This window comes from Anguilla anguilla, chromosome 5 (assembly GCF_013347855.1).
Source record: "Anguilla anguilla isolate fAngAng1 chromosome 5, fAngAng1.pri, whole genome shotgun sequence".
Taxonomy (NCBI): domain Eukaryota; kingdom Metazoa; phylum Chordata; class Actinopteri; order Anguilliformes; family Anguillidae; genus Anguilla; species Anguilla anguilla.
Genome location: NC_049205.1, coordinates 3,635,611 through 3,648,778, shown reverse-complemented (window position 1 = coordinate 3,648,778; position 13,168 = coordinate 3,635,611). Strand labels below are relative to the sequence as shown.

Below are 13,168 nucleotides of genomic sequence, written 5' to 3'. Positions count from 1 at the left end.
AAGGTTGATTAGCCTTCAGCTTTATCTACATATGTAAACCTACAGTAGATCATCTGAGTGCATATCATGTCAGAAATGGAAGATTACGTTTTTGTACCTGATCTCAGAATTCACATTTTTAAAACTAAATAATTACGTTACTTTACTTTGAACCGGCTCCTTTCTCTTTGTAGCTATAAACCTCGGAATAAGCTAATACCCAATAACAGAAGGAGTGGTCAACAGGACCAGGACCTCATATGAACATTTTTATGACCTTTATTCTACATTAGCTTTTCAAACGATACACCTCCTTTTCAGCGCCCTGCAATCTATTGTGCATGCAGTTTCATTTCATTCAAGTCTTTTACAACAAACGCTGTTGAAATTCCCACACTCTATTATTTGGCTAAACGCTTAGAGGTGCACCTTGTGTTATTTTGATAGCACTAGTTTGTATCAATGGAAGGTGTGACTCATTTTTTCCTGCTAGCCTTTTTATATCCGTAATACTTAGCTTTATAGAAGTCTTCTACGCTACATCTGGTTTCTTAACCCATTCGGTTGACTGTTTAGTTTGCACCTCTGAGGGTCTGAAGTTCTCACAAGCCTCAACCCACCAGAACTGGCACCAGATGCCGGTGAAGATCTCCTCGAGCGCTCATCCTCTGGCCTAAATGCTCGCTCTCACAGCTCTCAGGAGAGCTCCAATTTAGCCAAAATATGCAGGGGGGGGGGAAAAAAAACACCCTGGAGGTCTACTCAGAGTGACTTAGCGTGCTAAACACACACATTCTAATTCAGGTTTGGGAGATTTCCCATGGTAGTTTGGAGGGGGGGGGCACGGGGGCAGGGGTGACTGCAGGCCCACAGAAAGTACTTTTTTTGTCTGCTGGCTGGAGTATGTCTGACCAGCCCTGACAGAAGCAGGGTACGCTGGCTTTTAAGGGTAGGGCTTCATTTCTTTATTTTATTTTTTATTTCTTTATCTTCCTTCTGGGAAAACGGCGCTGTGACACCCAGGCTGTTAGCGACGCTTACGCTAAAACAGTTTCCTAAACTGCCGTCCTTCCGAGACTCGGCCGACCCACTTTCAAAAATGATTTTTATAATAAACAGCCTTATGAAGGCAGGTGGAGGGGGGTGGGGGGGGGTGGGGGGGGGGGCACTGGGGAGAGGGTTTTCAGAACAGAGCATTCAGGGTCTCCACAACAGAAGTACGGGGGGACGGACGGGGGGAGGGGGAGAAAGACGAGGGGGGGGAGGCGCTACCTTGAAGCATCCCTTTGTTTTCAGACGGACCCGTGCGCCCCCCAGACCGCGCGGCCTCGCTCGCTCCAGACGGCACGCTCCGTTTGTCTTTGTCATATTCCATTACCCGGAGCAGGGGTAGGGGGGGCCTGCCGGGCTCGATTCCCATCAGCCCCGGCGCGCGTCGAAGTTTGCCTCGCTGCCAGTTTGACCCCCCCCCCCCCCCCCCCCCCCCCCCCCCCCCCCCCGATGCAATTAGCTAATTAGCGGGCGAGCACCGGCCGGGCGGTGCCCTCGGAGAACGGGTCGCCGTGGAGAATATTTCATACGGAGACGCGAGAACCAACCCTTCAGCTGTCGTTCCTGAGCTGAGATGATCGGGAAGGCAGAAGCCGAAGCTGTCAGATCATGCAAATGGGCGGGGCTAATTAAATAATTAAGAGTTTCTTCCCCCCGCGCCTGTTTACTGAGTGAATAAATATTAGTACTCGTACCTTCCATTGGTTGCATGATGACCAAGAAAGTTTGGAATGGTGTGCGTGTGTGTGTGTCTGCGTGTATGTGTGCAGGTGTGTGTGTGTGTGCGTGCTTGTGTGTGTGTGTGTGTGTAGGTGTGCTTGTGTGTGTGTGTTTGGGGTGTGGTTACTTGCTTCATCACTTATGGAAATATACATTATATGGGTATGCTTCCCTAAAAAAGGTATACTTTCTGCAAAAAGATGATTTACAAAATAAACCTGCTTCAAATCTGAGTCCTAAAGGACAGGTTGTGATTTATCAAAATCCTTTTCAGGAATCCGACCTAGAAATGGTCCTTTGAGACAAGATTTTATAGACTCCAAAAATCCTTCACACACTGATTTGTGAAATGCATTCAAGGCCCACCATAAACAGGGTGAGTCAAACTAAAGATGCACAGTGCATCAAGATCTGCTCTTTGGAATTCTTTTGGTATTCCTCCATCCGCACCACTGCTTTTGAACACACATCCAGTTAACATCAATACACGATACTGCTATAATATAAGATATGCAATGTGGGCCAAAAAGGTCCAGTGCGCAAGATTCTGATGGAGAGATTAACTTTTGTGGGAAGCCCATCCATTGAGAGTGTTAGCTAGCAAGTTACACTGGTGGCACTTCAACTGTCGTTTGCCCCACCCACGTTATTTCCAGTATCTATATAACTAGCGAGACACTGTCCACAATGTGACCTGAGGATTGAAACTGGTTCCCAAGTGGATAATGCTTACATGCAGTCCTTTCACGGGGTAACATCGGTGAAAGTGAACTAGCCGGCTAGCTGCCGAGCACTTTGTCACCGTTAGTAAAGGTCACAGATCAGTCTGTGTTGTGCAAGCTCATAAAGTGCTGAAGTCAAGGCAGTTAAGAGGCAGTTAAGTAGCGGCATTGTAGCGAGCATGCTAAGCTAACAAACTGCAGGGCACAAAAGCAAGACGGAGAGATAACGACAAACGTGCTAAAGGCGTTTTACCAGCGCAAGCCTAGCTAAGAGACCGCCTGCTAACGTGCTAGCTGACGCGTGGCACAACTCAATGACGAGGCAAAATGGCCTAACTATGAAGCTAGCTCACTCAAGCTGCAGTTTGAGTTTTCTAAATCAAGCACCAGGTAGTTGCAATTGCTAAATACACCTACCCACCACAGCTAACTCTGTTTAGCAATACAGCGCAGCAGTTTTTTTAAACATTACTGTTAGCAGCAGATGATTTAGCACAATGGTCTGCATGCTAATGTGCTAATGGCTGTGAACATGAGGATGGGGCCATGCAAGCAGCGTGGTTCAGTCATGTGCTCCCTCGAACAAATTATCCAGCTGTCCATCACTGTCACAGATTTCCTCTTCACAGACTGTCGGTTTACTTCATAAATATGAACAGATACAGCACTGGGGTACTGCCAAAATTAATGGTCCTGTATCTGTACCCCATGCCTACCAGTTTACGGTCTCATACTGAGCAGAGACCAAATTCTCAGGTAGAGGCTGTATACCATTGTGCTTCATTTATCTACAGGTTAACTAATAAAGTGCCAGTGTTCTTAGACTAACTGGGATGCGGGTGACATCCAGTAAAGGCCTTTTGGGTGTGAAGGCGGAACCAAACAATCAAAAGTTTGATTTGTTTCACGCAGACAAAGCCACTCTTGTCCTGCATTCCAAACCTATACAGTATGACTACAGTCCATTTTAAAAGGCAACACCCACAGGACTATAAATCCATTTTAGGATCATGTGGATGCAAGGCCCTACATTGCTGCAACACTGAGGTGTATTCCATACAGCAAAAATGCATATAAAAGTTTAGGGAAAAAATACAAGGGGTTATAACAACACTGGCCTCAGGCCCGTCCTATGGTAGAGCACAAGCTTGCGTGAAATGATACATAAATGCGGATGGAAGGAAAACCTTAAAATAAGGACTTGATGTTGTATGCTTGATTTTTAAAGATGTATGAATGTGCCATTCCCCCTTGAATCGCCTTTCACAAAACAGGCAGGCAAGCGTCCTTCCTTCGTCGTGTTTTCTTTCATCTGTAGTCCAAATGTTACGCTAATAATGACGAAAATGTATAAAACCTCGGTTTACAAGAGTTCTACCGCATAGACCGATTGTTAATTTAACACGCAGACCAATTTATTCCACCTCAAACAATCGAGATGAGGGGAGAGGCGCACGTTGCTCCGCGGTAACGAATCCAGCGCTAGCAGCATCGGTGATTTATTATCTTGCGGTATGCTGTAGCTGTAGCTATAGCTACCTGTTAGAGATGCTGCGCGCGTACTTTCCCTGTTTTTAGGCATCAACTTTGCACTGACGGCTCCCAGAAAAGGTTGGAGTCAAAGTTGGTTTCTAAAAACATTAAACGACGAAAAGAAACGACAGATTTCAACATTTCACATTGGACGTGTCACTGGCGACAGAACGACACGGTCGCCAGTGCCTTTCGCATTAGTGATCAATCGTATCTAGAACTGATTTCCTAAGTATCAAGATGCAATGCTATAAATCTAGGACGACATCCTTCTTTTCCTGTGTTCAAGTGTGCACAAATGCTCGCAAACAGCGCCAATAGGTTATATACTCCAGCTAAATTGTTAAGCAACACAAATAATTAGCAGTTTATTTTCTACAGGTTAATGGATAACAGCTGTACAAGTACATGCGAGTGCTGCTCTAAGATAGCCTACAGAATTTTATTTGAACCAGCAAACCTATCGAATAATGTTACCAACTGATCAGCCTGATAATGAGATATGGCCATTTTGTCAAATGAAAGACATTAGTACCACTGATGTTGTATCAGAATTATAAACCCCCGAGGCTATTTTCCGAAAAGCATCACAACAGTTCACTTGCTTTTAAGTAGAAACTTAAAATCCCTTACCGTCTTTAATGAAAGTTAGACGTCCTTAGCGTAAACCAAATTAGACTCTTTCAACAAAAGCAAAACAATAAAGCAAGATTAAAAAGAAATCTCGCTTTATCAGAATTAAACGTAAAACTAGCAAAGCAATAAATAAAAAAACAGGGTTGATTTGGTGAAATATTTAATATTTGGAAACGGCCAAAGCACACAAATGCGTCCGTAACAGAAAACGAATTGGCTACCAAACTGAAAGGAAATTAACTGAAGAAATAAAATTAAATTAAGGAATGCAAAAACACAGCCGACTTGTGTCTTTCGCTTTACAGGTTCACAACAAAAACAGGCAACATCACTAACTGGGAACAGTACCAGCGAAAGGAGCAGGTTATCTTTCAGAAAAAGGTGGTCCTGCTTGTGGATATATAGAGCCGTATCACAGCAAAAACATACCTCTCCGCACTTGGTATTCAGAATGCCCAGTGCACGCGGAAGTATACGCTTACGGAGAGCTCACTCTTCCACGTTGAATTGAGTCCCTGCACGCAATTGGCTGTACCATTTCTTCTTGCGACGTCCCTACTCTGAAACCCGAGACTCCATTGGTCTGCCATTTTTTATTCTTTATTTTTTATTGTCCACCATGGAGATCTTGGGAATATTTTATCAAAACTCAGGCAGAAACAAAAGCTTGAAAAAGGGAGGGCCTTCTGAACCCTTTTACGCCAGTTTCATTCCCCTAATGACAATAGGAGTAAAGCTGTTTGCTGCATATGTTGACGACTGCTCATGAAACGAAATTATCCGCTGGCTCAAGACATCTTTAAAAAACCCAACGTATAACAACAGGAACATATTGAAAACTGCGTCATTGTGTTTACTTTGTAACCTTTCCCTGTAAGAATTCTGACTGAGTTCTGAGAAAAAAGTTCTGTCCATATTTAGACGTATCATAGAAGTGTTTGTCAATCTCCATCGTTGTACTTCAGACATTTATCTAGCATGTTTGAGTAATGAGAGTCGTTATTATTATTATTATTATTATTATTATTATTAGTGTTGTTGTTGTTGTTGTTGTTTCTTTAATAGTTTTCAGACTATTGGTCATTATTATATATTTCAAGTAGCTATATTTTTGTTATTTAGGGAAAAAATAAAACATGTGCGTTCATCCGCCCCAAAGCTGAGAGCACCGAACTGTATCAGATGTGAGAAAGCTTCTGAACAGACTCAATGTATGTATTACTGGAATACCTTAAAGGACGAAGTATGTATATATATGCGATATATCTGCAGCAGGGAAAAGAGCGTCACAAAATCTACACAGTCACCGTAAAATACAAATATTACATGGATACATACAAGTCCAGTTTAAAATTAATTGTGACTATATTAACCGCTAGCAACGTGTTAGCCTTTCTCTGCGGTAATGTCCGATCTGTGCGAGATCACTTTTTCAGCACCAAGGACAGCACCCGACGTGGCAGAGCACGTTGCCGGAATTTCTCAATGCGCAGCTGCCAAGTTGTTGCGAGCACGATAAGCGCCGTACTGAAGGAAACCGCACACGCTTTACATGCAGATAATCACTGGGCTGCGTGCTTAATCCCTAAACACGCTGACCTGGGGGATACTTTTAAGTCCACGTCCTTTCTTCTCAGTGGCAAACCACGCATTTTGACGTATCTCGGTTTGGCGAACGTAAGCTTGAAAAAAGAAAAGGGAAGTAACCAGCAAGCCCAACTCTTGCCTAATTATGTTGTGATGAAGGAGCTCCAAACACGAGTTGGCTCTTACACGTTCTGAGATAATAGCTCTGTGACTCAGCAATGCGTCAGACTGGTCGCGTGTTGTTGTACGGAAATTCGTTTAGAGAACGACAGAGCGGCTATTTTAGGGTTTTTAGTTAATGCTCTTTTTGTCATTCACATTCGTCAAATATGAGGTTACTTTGTGCTTATATAGACTATTATTATTATTATTATTATTATTAGTAATAGTAGTAGTAGTAGTAGTAGCAGCAGCAGCAGGAACAGCAGCAACAGCAGCAGTAGTAGTAGTAGTAGCAGCAGCAGCAGCGGCAGCAGTAGTAGTAGTAGCAGCAGCAGCAGCAGCAGTAGTAGTATTTTATGTTAAAGCTCTCCGTATTGTTTACTTTTTGTACAGGTTGTGCAGGTAAAGTGAATATAAAATGAATGTGCTGTTCAGTATTACAGCATGGACCTTTTTAATATGTCTGGGGAAAACTAAAAAATGTCTATGCGTTCTTTGTGTACATATTTGAACTTAAATGGTAGTTAAGTGCACTTGTTGGTTGTTGAAGGTTGCATAGAAATGGCCAATAGGTTGCAGATTCTCTTCTCCTGAAATGGTGCTGTGCTTTTTGTGAAAAACATGTTACTACAATTGCTTCATCCTGTGTCCAGTTGCATCGGCGGGCAATTTGAAAATACAATTTAAGCCACATTGCATTGTGCTGCATCTGATGAGAAAAAAAGGACATCACAAGAAGTATGATTCTTGTTATGTCTACTTCATAACAATAAAAAGAAGAAGAATATGTTTAATGTTGCACAAAGAAGAATAATATGTTTAATGTTTCAATGTAAGCAGTTTGGCCTGTAGTATGTTTGTATATCTGAAAACAATGCTTGGTGCGTTGAACCATTCTTTTTCTTCATTTGGACTTGATTGAATTTGTTTAATGTATTTTTAGCAGAGGTGAACGGCACCTGCAGAATTGTTGAGTTTCACGTCTAAACAAATTAAACTAGCGTGAGGAATGAAAGTGGCTCTCTTCTTTTTTTTCTGTGGAGCCATTTCTGTTGGAAAACACAGCTGGCATGACAGAAAGCAGAATAAACCAAAATCAATTCCTTCATCAGGCGAGGAAGTACAAAAATAGCTTGAAAACAGATGCAATTTCAATTAAACCATTTGTGCTTTGCTTTATTTCCGTCCCTGGAAAACATGGAAGAGCAGTTGTCTGAAGAGCCTTCATTTTCCTTTGAAATGGCCAGCCTTAAATGGCCTCATTAGACGAGGAATAAAACGCAGCCTCACTTTTGAAGTAGCCAGCTTGCTTGCTTGCTTGCTGCGGGGACATCAGCAATCGATCGATTTTGCTGTGCGCTGATAAAATAAGAAATCAGGCATTTATCCGCCCTCTTTGGAAAGTCTACAGAGCACCATTAGAAAGGTTTTCTGGGCGATGAGGAAGAGGAAGAGGACAATGGTAATCTGCCCTTGGTTGGCTGTTAGTTTTTTGTTGTTGCTGTGAATATCTACCTCAGCTATCCTCAGTTACATTCAATTCAGCACGAACTGAACAACAACTTTCTTTTTATTCAGATGGAAGACAAATCTGCTTTTTTCACAACATTGATACAATGTTTACGTCATAAAATAATTCAGCACCCTTTCAGAAACATCAAAACTGTGGTCCATCTTCCTCGCCTCCAGCATTCCCACCTTCAGTATTCCCGCCTCTGACATTCTCACCTTCGGTATTCCCGTTTCTGGAATTCCCACCTTCGGTATTCCCATTTCTGGAATTCCCACCTTCAGAATTCCCGCCTCTATCATTCCCGCCTCTGGTATTCCCACCTCTGGCATTCCCATCTGCGGTATTCCCACCTTTGAGGATGTACGGATGCTTCTCCTGGAGCCAGAGGAGGTCCAGGCGGAGCACCTTGCTTGTGGCTGTTTCCCTGCCGACTGTTCTGTCTTCAGCCTGATAGCTATTTTCATTTATAGCGCCATTCTAGAGAGTCCTCTGCATTTCCAATGAAACCTGGGTCAAATAGGTATTTGTTTTGGATTCAAATACTTTTCTGTGCTCTATTGATCTTGCCTGGTGTAATTGAGCTGGCAAATATGACCAAAAGGTGGGGTTTGCACTTTTTGAGAGTAGTTCATTGGTTCCAATACACCAGACAAGATCAGTAAAGCGCAGAAAAGTATTTGAATCCAAAACAAATACGTATTTGACCCAGGTATGTTTCCAACAATGCCTTGGTGTAGTTTGGAATTATTATTGTAGACATTGTCACTCACCTCCATTAAACATTTCCTAATAACTACTACACATACATACAGACATACATACACACACTGAGAATGTAACTAGATTACTGATGTGAGGGGTGGAATGGATATGTGGCGCATTACTACATGTTCCAGGGACACGCGCAGCCCATAAACATCATTTTCATGCATGGCGACGAAAGAGAAGATTGCGGTGACCGTCTTCAGTCTGATTTGCTGCTTTGACGGATGACACAGCCATGCGGAGTCTGCCATTACAGACACAGCCTTGAATGCCCAGGCTGCTCTTCCACAGTGATGTCATAACCCCAAACGGTCTTTTGGCCAGGGTCCCCGTCCAGCGTCCAGTGGTCTTCCTGAGACTCATAATTGAGCCAATTACAGCCTTGGACTGGGCCCCAAAGGCTCTGTGCTTGTTACAGTTTATTACAGTCCTCTCCAAACTCACCTCATTGCTTCCAGTTCCAGAACTTTTTTGGGTGGGTGGGGGGGGGGGGGTTACTTTCGGAAAGCGATAAAATTCCAGACAGTGCTTTATGTGCACAGGACCGCGGTGGCGGTTTGATTGAGCAATAAAGCTGTTTATTGGAACCTGGTTGTGTTCATCCCTTTGACTGCACATCTGAGGTGATTAGTGTCCATTGACTACCAGGCCTACCTGGCTAGCAACGGTCTCTGAATCCACTTTGAGTGATTTTTCTTTTTTTCTTCTTACCCTTTTGGTCTCGCACACTGAGCAAAGGACACATAGCATGCAGACAAGTTTTTCAGAACAATGTACCAAAATCGATAGTCCAGCGGGAAAAAAAAAATTGTCATGGCATTAATCTTCTGACTGCATCAATGTTTGTAATTAGTCAATGTCAAAAAGGCATATGGAAATTGGCTATGAATCTTTAATCCTTACAGGTTCCAGCAATATTTTCTCTGGAACGTGGAGCTGCCACTCAGTAGGAATAGTTCTGTGCTGTTTAATATGCGTCAAGTGTCAGTGTTTTTTTAATGTGCTGTGACTGGTGGAAGCAACCAATGAAATCAAATTCTTAGAGGTGTCCTTCACTGACTGACCAACTGACTGACTTAACCCGTTGAAGATCAGGGTTGATTTTTCACAATTCTAAGTCAATGGCCTAGCTCTCAAATGTCAAGAAAGATTTGTGCAAATAATTTCAAAACTGAACATTTAGGTCCAAATCCAACATCTGGAAACCCTAGCTATGTGTGATACCACCAGTTTCGGACGAGGCTCAACCAGGTACGGAGTATTCCTGCCTCATCCAGGTGTGCTGCTGTCATGTAAAAAAAAGCACAGCACAGACAGTTCTCTGAGAATCTCAGGGGGACGTGACACCGCAAAATGTGTGCGTTGATAAATACACACTCTCGGGTATGAAAACACTGTCTCACACCGTGGACAAACTGCTGAGTATCTGCCAAGATACTGACAGTAACTATGGCGATGGCAGAATTCCACTCCATCTGAATATGTAGAGGCCAAATGTTTAAAAGTGATCAAATATTTATAGATGGGAAGACGGTAACAAGGCCTTTGATGAAGCCATGCCATAATTATTAATAAATGTAGACTTTGAATTTATTTATACAATGTACCTTTCTCTTTAAAGGCAGCCAAAACCCAAAATGTTTAAAGTACAAAAAAACCTGAGAAGTTTTATTATTTTCTTCAATGTGACATTTCTGTCAGTACATTTCATTATGTTCTTTTGTAAATTGGTTAAACACCTTTAATTACTTTTATAAACATGATAATGCATTCACAGATGTTAGAAAACAATGCTATGATATGAGACATGACAATTCAAAGCACATAGCACACATTATAAATAAAAAAAAATTAAAAAAAAAAAAACTTCTACTGCATCCAGAGCTACTCCAGAGACCTGTGATTCCAAGCATTTGATATTACATATTGAAATATATTTCCAGAGATTTACACAGCAACCGTCACTTGTGCATTGGAGGCATTATAGGGGGCTTTCTTGGTAGGAAGTAAAGGAGAGAAATTAGAAAAAATTTGAATGTCAGAATACCTCCGGAAAGCTCTTATTTTAACTTGGGTCACACGGAAGCTAATTCGAAATCCATTTTGATTTGTAACCCACTTCAGGCTATCTAACCCTCATGCAAATGCATAGCTACATCAGTCCTTCTGTCTGTGCTTGCAGAAAATGACTGTATATTTACACAGTGCATTCTGGTTTCACTGTATTAAAAAGGCAAGTTGTGCTGTCTATGCTTTGCATTTTAAGATGGGTTCTATTAGCTGAGAAAAACTGTAAAGCAAGGAAAAGAACATAGAATTTTTTTATTTTCAGTGAAGTTACTGTATAAGGTAGAAAATAATAAAAATAAATGTACATAAGCAACATTTTTGCAGTTTTTTTTCCATTATTGCAGACCAGCCAATAACACATTATTGCAAAAGTGAAATATTGACCAATTTAGCTCATTTACTTTGCTGTCAATCTTGTGATGGTGCATATCATTGCTCAATACCAATTACACCCATTAAAAAACATATCTGATTTTATTTTACTGGCCTGAATTAAAGCCGTGTTTGTTATAATGTCTGGATTCGGTCCATCGGTCTTATGAAATAAATATGGTTTTTATTGAATTTTGGGTGTCACTATCACAGAATCTCTTCTGTTGTGCTTTCTGGACGAAGACGAGTCCTCATCCTCACCCCACTGATCTTCCTTTATAAATGACGTTGTTCCAGCTTTAATGGACACACGGGAACATCTCAATACTGGCTGTTTATTCTATTTCAAGATCATTGGAAAATTATGGACTTGTGGATTTGATATCCTCTGGGGAATTGGAGCGTCATTCCGCAGCTACGTGCTCTGGTTATTGAGAATGACGTTACCAGTAGCGTTGTACAGAACCAGTATAACCATAAATTTTTTTTTTGAGGACCCTTGAGCAAGACTAAGCTGTGTCATCAGATCAATATGGCCCAGCCCTAACACCTGATTATGTCCAACTTTTTTTTGAAGGAGCGCTGACAATCCACCATTTTATTTTTATGGTTTTTCTTTATACAGTCAGGGAGAAAGCAGTGGGGGCAGGAGATAGAGCTATGATCACAGCTCAGAAGGTGCTGTGGTAGGAGATAGACCTAATCCCCAATCGTGCACAGAACTGGTAAATGGCTGAAGAGTCAGCTGCCCTACCAACTGTGCCTAACCTCACACCACTAACTCTTCTTTGAGTTCTCAGACACTATGGCTCGGTGTGTGTATAATGCTGTTCTCTTGTTCACATAATGCAGTTTTAATGCTCATTAGAGTAGCTTCGTCCTTGCTTGTATAACTTAATGTAATGTTCTTTTGGGTAGTTGACAGGAAGTTGTCAGTCAAGTCTGCGCTACCTGGACTTCCTGTGTCTCCTGGGCCTGTGCTTTTTCCCCCTCTTGGGAAGGCCTGCACTTTGATCTCTGGTGACCCCCCCCCCCCCTTTGTGTTTGTATTGGAAGGAGCATCTCCTTAATGGCCGCAAAGTAAAAGCCGCAGTGACGGAGCACATCTGTCTCGGTCTTCGGCACGCGCACTGGGCGGGTTTAATTACGGCTTATCAGGTTACCGTGGCATTAGCGACCCTGCTAATGAAGAGAACAGGAGCCGGCTGCAGCCATCGACTGTGAGAGACGCCGCCTGTCCGCTAGCTTGTGCTGTGCCGCTCCTGTAGTACTGCGTGGCCTGTAGAGACCCTTTCAACTGATAATTTAATTTAAGAGTAAATAAGTGCAATAAGTTAATCCTAAACACACACGCATGCATGAACGCCCTTTCACGTGCACTCACACACACACACACACACACAGAGGTCCATCAGTTCATATTCACACCACCTGAACGTGTAAAGAAACCCGTGCATTAACTGTTTCCTGCCACCACAGGAAATAGTATTGAACGGCGCGTTCAGTCGGCAGGCTTGCCTGATAATATAATGACCTTTAGGTGTGTCGTAAAAAAACGGCTAATTGTACAAATATATAGTCGTACATTAAACAGGAACTGAAGGTTTAATGTGTCGTATCATGGCCGCCGTGCTGTGATATAAAGCCAGACCTGCATAAGCAGAATCGGCATGATGGGGTTACGCCATACTCTGGGTGCACGTGCCGGGTACATCCCATAATTATTGCAGTTATGAATTTTATGATTTTACACCCCCTGCATGGGACTCAAGGCAATCCATTCAAGCATTAAGCCCCTGGAACAGTCATGCGGAGAGTGCGCGTTCCACGGAGACGTGTAAAGGGGACACTGGATGTGACCTTTGCTGGAATTATGGTCGCGCACGCCCACGGCGGTGTGCCGTAAATATTCGCACGGCGACGGCTCACGCGTGTTTACAGGAAAGCCAGTAAGCATTTAACGTCTCGGGTAAATGCCGCTTGTCTGGTCTTCTGCTGGCAGAAGCGAATGCCCTCTAATTTTTGGGAGTTGGGCACGCAAGACGCCTATAAAAAGGTT

At 42.7% G+C, this 13,168-nt stretch overlaps 1 protein-coding gene across 6 annotated transcripts in view; it reads right to left on the bottom strand.

Annotated features, from left to right (window-relative positions):
- The window catches only part of LOC118226857 (ELAV-like protein 2), a 39,517-nt gene extending 34,460 nt beyond the window's left edge, over positions 1-5,057 (bottom strand). For 3 of the 6 annotated variants that reach the window (XM_035416818.1, XM_035416821.1, XM_035416822.1), the window contains exon 1: positions 4,638-5,055. The gene's annotated coding sequence lies outside the window, so the exon portion shown is untranslated. Of the gene's footprint in view, positions 1-4,637 lie in introns of all 6 variants that reach the window. The other 3 variants (XM_035416820.1, XM_035416819.1, XM_035416817.1) reach the window with 3 other exon arrangements.
- Between the last annotated feature and the right edge of the window lie 8,111 nt (positions 5,058-13,168).